Here is a 6,142-nt window from a genome sequence, read left to right as displayed (position 1 = left end):
GCTCCGGCAGGGATGGGGGGGTCCCGCCCGCACCCCCTTGGCGGAGCCGCGCCCTCGGGGGGCCCGGAGGGGGCTCCCGGCCGCGCCGCCCGGCCTCGCCCCTGCCCCACGCCCCACTACGTCATCCCTCCCACCGCCCCCTCTCCGCCGGTACTGGCGGGGGAGCGTCTCCCGAGGGGAGCGCCGGGGCCGGGCAGCGGCTTCGCGGCGGCTTCAGGCTGCCGAGGGCGCCGGCGCACCATCGCGGCGCCGGCGCGGTGCGGCGGGCGCGGCTGCGCAGCGCGGCGGGGCGGGCGCGGCGGGCGGGCGGCGGGGCAGCTCCTGCGCTGACACCTGCAGCATGTGCCAGGAGCTGCAGCGGCAGCGGCCGCCTCTGCCTCTGCGCGGCGCGGCCGCCCCGCTCCGGCGCCGTGCGCGGCGGCGGCGGAGCAGGAGCAACTCCCGCTCCTCCCGGCGCGTCCCTCCTCCTGCCTGGCACCGTGTGCCGGCGGCGGGTGCACGGTGACCTTACGGAGCGTGCATTACCTCACAGGTAAATATCAGCTGATCCGCCCCGGCGGCGGCGGGAGCGCACGGAGCCTTCCCGAGGTAGCGATGCCGAGCGGGGCAGCGGGTGCGAGGTGCCGGGCGGGGGGCGCAGCCGCCTGTTGCCGTGCGCCTTCGCGGGGCGGGGGGCGCCGGGGGCTCCCCCATCGGCACCGCGGTCCGGGGGTGGCGGGAGGCCTCCGGAGGGTGGGCGAGGCAGGGGGGAAGCCCCCCTTTGTCCCCCGCCCTCCCGAGGCCGCCCCGGTGGGGTCGCACGGCCCTGCCGCCTGTCCCCGGGCGCCGCTGAGGCGCTCCCGGCGTGCGAGCGTGCACAGGCATGCGGCACGGCACTCGCTCCCGCTCGCCCACCCAGCCGCTCCGTGCAGCAGGTCCCGGGGTCCCTGGAGACCACCTGGGGACCCGGTGGGCTGTCCCTGCTCGCCTGCTGTCGCCTCTTGCAGCCGGCTGAGGTAAAAGTGACGAAAGGACGGCGCCCCGCAACGCAGCAGCGACTGCCTTTACCTGTGCGTTCACCGGCGCCTTGGCAAACTTTGGTGTTGGGCGGTGAAAATCTCGGTCGTTGCAGCCGAACTGCCTTGTTCTACAACTCCCATGCTAGAGACCAGCTACCACCCAAAGTGAAATACTGCTGGCGACCGCTGAACCGGGTACTTAGTCACTGGGTCCACTTCCCAGCATGGGTGATGTTTTAGGTAGTACTTAGTAGTACTTTAAACATGGGTGGGAAGCAGTGTTGTCTGGTAATCCTAGATAGTTAGTGGTGACCCAGATGTTAAAAGGAGAGGTTCACCAAGTAATAAGCAGCATCGCAGATTTGGTGCCACTAGGTTTTCAATATATTGTCTTGTGTTTGAAGTTTTATAACTTGCTGTTCAGTTCTGAACACTGTACCTCTGTTTCTCCCCTTGGTTTTTGGATGTAGAAGTGTTTTAATATTGGGCGTAAAGGCAGGGGTTCTGTGGTTTGACAGTGTCATTAGCTATGAAGCTGTTTTCATAAGTTTCACCTGGATACCAGGTTGTGTCTCACACCTGTCACTGTCATGTGACCAGACTAATAGAATTACGGCAACTGAAGAGTAGTAAGTGCTAGGTTTTTAAGTCGCCCTGGTTTCTGGTTGTCAAAGGGTGAGCGAGCATGAGATAAGAGCCAATGCCATGTCTATTTTAAGTTCATGTCTTTATATTGCTCCTCAAAAGGGAATGATCCTACTGACACATATTTTGTGTTTCACCTTCCTGTTGCAGTCAAGGTCCTGTATTTAGTCAGTCTGTATTCATTGCAGTGGACGATTTTGTGGCTTTTTGTGGATTTTTTTTTTTTTCTCTTTCATAAGACAGAGGTAAAACTCAAAGAACTGAATGCCTCAGAATAAATTTTGCCTTCTTATAGAAAAGCACACATCTAATACCATCTCCTGGCTTGACCTCTCAGTGGGATGTAAGTGTAGTCAGAATGAGATGCTATCATCTTGCAGTGGTAGTAGTAAATACAAAATTACATACATGTGCCCTCTGTGATCACAAGCAGTGGGTAGTTCATGCATGTAATGCTCAGTGTGTGTGGGTCCCCAGTGGTGTGTAATCATTTCCACGAGCAGTTTTCATTGTGTTACTGGTTGTGTGCACCACTGCCCAGCATGGCTAAGCTGTGCAGGATCAACCATCATAGCTTCAACTCTCTCTGCAAGGTAGCCCAATCCTGAAAGCAACCCTGTGGCAGTGATCTCTGCCTTCTAGAGTAACCCACTGATTCTGTTACTGAAAAACAGAAAAAAAAGGGTAAGATACTTAGGGTAAACTGCTGGATACCAATCCCTTAAGGTTTAGGACAAGGTGAAGGATTAATTGCTTTGTTTGGCTTTTGAAGATTTATTCCTTTATTAATTATTTCCTTGATTTCTACAGTTGTATGCTGTCAGACTGTAGATTGTCTCCTCTTACACATTTTGCCCAGTATAAATCCATTCAGAATTGCCTATAAGGGTCAGCAGTGATCTAACTTCCATTCCAGGCAAATAATCAGATATAATTGCACTGAAATCAATGAATATATACAGACGTGAAGCTGTGAGAAGAAAATGGGCCTCATGGTGTTTTATATTTGTATAGCTGAAAGCCAAAAATAGCTGTCATAAACACAGCATGTCCTTTTGGAGGAAACAGTCAATGCCTACCTTAGAGTTGTCCAAACTTTCTTGTGTTTCAGCAGCCTTGGCTTGGAAAAGTGAAGGCAGCAGTCTTGTAATGAGAACTGTTTCAGAGAAACTTTTTGTTCCAGTGACTAATCTCCTTCTCCTTAATTCCGTGTTAATCTTAGCATGCCCATATTAACATTTGGAAAGGACTCCTTTCTCAAGCAGGGTTCCTGGAATGTGTTGCCAGGTGTAATGGGGTTAATTCCAATGACTATATTTTAAAGTGCTGCTCTTTACGTTAATTATGTATATTCCTATCTCTAGGCTTAACAGCAAAATGTAAGTGGTACGGAATGTTACATTCCAATTAGTTTGGCAGTGCAAATGAGGATTACAGTTGATGGGTAAGTCTGACATGTACTGCATGACTTGTCATGTTTTTCCTGGAGAGAGGGGAGTCTTGGGTCTGAGTCACCATGGAAGAACATGGAGCCCCGTAGGCATAAAACTGGTGCAGTGGAGTGATGAGTCAGATCTCTTATCTTTAAATTCGGTATTATGTGGTATTCATGCATGGAGTGCATCATATTCATTGTGCACCTAGGCAAGTAACTAACAGGCGGAAAACTCACATAATCAGACCTCTGACTCGCCTTTTCTTTGCAGAGTTGGTCCTACTTCTATGGAAATGAAGGGCTGGTGGTTAGGATCATGTAGAAAATCATGGTGTATTAACCTGTGGAGCAAATCAGCTCTGCCAGGCTATACCCAGTCATTTCTTACATTTTTTCAAGTCCATGTAATACAACCTAATACTTAATTTTTCACTTATGTTTTAGAGTTGAATCAGCTTTTTCAGACTTCTGGAACTGGATAAAGAATAGCAGAGTAAGAGAGCAGTGTTGCATCTTTATAGACCCCAGTATTTGTTAAGCTAAATGACTTTTCATGAGTTTTGCTGTGGAATGTCAGTATTGTGTCTTTTCCCAGAAGAAACTGATGTAACTGCTAAGCTAACGCATATAATTGAAATTTCTTAGACGTGGTAGCCTCAGAAATATGTTAAACAGCAAGAGTGAAGATTTGCCCACGCAGCTGTTTTCAGAAACAAAACAAAGCTTTACATCAGAGGTATCTTCACTTAGACACTTTCTGTGAACTTCCTTGAATAGCAATCATTAATAACGCTATCTTCTCAAGCTAATGGAGCATGAAGGTTCCTTGATTTATAATCATTTGGGAGCAGATGCTTGAAATTCTGTCCACTTACACAAACAGCACAAGAATGACACTTTTGCTGAAAACCGGGGGGAGGCAGGGGGGAAATTATGTATGGGACTACCAGAATGGCTTGAAGAGTGTAATGCAATGTCTCCATCTCCAATGTCATTACAAAAGCTACTAAAGGGACTGTTTGGAAAAAAATTACATGAGGTTTCTATTTGAAAATTGTAGCAGAACATTATTGATTTGTATATTTTTAATCTCCTGTATGTAGCCAGTTACCATATTGTGATTGCCGCAGATGTTAGCACTGGTTTTGAGGTAGGGGTGTGTGTGTGTTCGTGGTCTTGCAAAAAAAGCTTCTGTCTTCTCACACTGCCTTAAATTGGGAAACTGTTACAATGAAGACATATGGAAAACCATGCAGCAAAGATGTGAAAATTTAGGTCTAAATTGTAGAAATCCCAGTTAAAGTGTAAATGCTTCATCTGTTTTTCAGTTAGATGCATTTATTGTATTCTTTAGATGTACAGATGTCTAGCATCACTTGTGTAGAAATCAGTGCAGGTATGGTTTAGCAGTCTCAGCAACTGAGATAAAATGCCAAGCCGCTTGTAAGAACTTGGAAATTTCAGTGGTCCTTGCGTGCTGGTGTGGAGATGACCAAATCTGAGACTAACTGCCTTGATGCTGTTCACTTGAGCAGAGCCAGGTTTTTGGCCTATCTTAAGATAGACCTTAACTCTTAAATGTATGGGGCAAAATCCTTCCCTCTATTACGTTGACGTAAATCCAGTCTTTGTGTATTTCCTCCATCCCACTGAAGAAAGGATGTTCCACTTACCTATGGCATATCCACAACTGCTGCTAGGGACTGTAATTGTTTCATGCAGTGCCTTTACTATAAAATGTATGATGTCATCTCCTCTTGGAACCACTGTATTTATACTGATTATGTGAGAAGTACCACTGACAGTTCACGTGCCTGTGCATATGCCACAAGGACCCAGAGGGAAACCCTAAGCCATACCTTTTATCGTACAGAGGCTGCATTTTTATAGGGATGCTCTCTCTGTACAGGCAGAACAGCCTGTAAAGGGAAATACAACGATTTCTATAATTGTTCAGAAGAGATTACAACTTAACAGAATTCCATCCTATAACGTACAAAGTACAAAAATAAAGGCTCTTTTCAGTTAAATCTTTTCACCAGATTGATGTCAAGAAGCAATGCAGTATCTCAAATGATTTGGTCTTTTTTAATCTTCTTAGCTGGAAGAGATGTCAGAAGAGCCATTCAAAATTGAAGTAGAAGATACATGTGGAATTTCCTCATGTAGTGGTCTGGATGTCTGCTTATTTTGCTTAAGAAGAAATTCAGACTTCAGAAGTACACTTGATTTTCTTTTCTCTTGGTGCTGACAAGCTCTGCCTTGGCTTAGTTATCTAAAGAGGTACCAACAAATGAAATGTCGTGCAGCGGCAATGTCTACACTGTTTTGTGATGTAAGTATCATAATGTAAGATTTTTCTGACCTGACTAAAATCAACAGGGGGAAGAATCTTTCAGCATTATCTCCAGCTTTTCAAAAGTTCAGCTGGGACTTCTTCCTTACCACTGAGTCCTGACACAGCGAGCATGAGCGGAGGTTCACTTAAAACTGCTCCGTAATGAAGTTTGACCATGTTGGTTTAAATAAAAGCATGATATAATTTTGCCCTTGGGCCTTCCTGGGGTGCAGAAGAGCTGCTGGTTTAGTGCCAGAATTTGCCTGTCAGACTTACGGGTGAATAGACCCATTGAACAGTGAAACTGCATTGGACTCTTCATCCTGGCTCACGCAGGGAGGCGGAGCTGTGTTTGCATCCAATTTGACACCAGTGAGGGTGGGTGGGCGGATTCCATCCATGAGGAATAGCCACATCGAGAGGTGGCCAAATCCACAGGTGCCTGGAGGAAAAGTAGAAGATAAAGCGACATTTCCTGGCATGTTACTATTGTCTTTGAGAGATTAGAACCCCAGTGCAAACCATGACCCACCTCTGTCTTCCCACAGTGCAAGTGTGAAAGTAAAGATCAGCTTTAAACAGAAATGTGAGGGGGAGCAGCATGTGCAGGATGATCCTCCTGGAAAGATTTGGGCTGAATTGAAGATCTGGTGCGTGTAGTTCTGCTCTTGACTCCTGGTTCCTGAGCAGCTGGAGTTACTCAGCAAGTCTGCACGTGTGGAAGGA

At 47.6% G+C, this 6,142-nt stretch overlaps 1 protein-coding gene across 25 annotated transcripts in view; it reads left to right on the top strand.

The window, feature by feature from the left end:
* The first annotated feature begins 274 nt into the window (after positions 1-274).
* The window catches only part of DTNA (dystrobrevin alpha), a 221,610-nt gene continuing 215,742 nt past the window's right edge, over positions 275-6,142 (top strand). For 11 of the 25 annotated variants that reach the window (XM_086888964.1, XM_086889064.1, XM_086888939.1 and 8 more), the window contains exon 1: positions 281-532. The gene's annotated coding sequence lies outside the window, so the exon portion shown is untranslated. Of the gene's footprint in view, positions 533-6,142 lie in introns of all 25 variants that reach the window. The other 14 variants (XM_086888961.1, XM_086889057.1, XM_086888945.1 and 11 more) reach the window with 2 other exon arrangements.

The sequence above is a fragment of the Cyanistes caeruleus genome, chromosome 1, assembly GCF_971803275.1.
Source record: "Cyanistes caeruleus chromosome 1, bCyaCae1.hap1.1, whole genome shotgun sequence".
Taxonomy (NCBI): domain Eukaryota; kingdom Metazoa; phylum Chordata; class Aves; order Passeriformes; family Paridae; genus Cyanistes; species Cyanistes caeruleus.
This window is presented reverse-complemented; position numbering and strand designations above follow the sequence as displayed.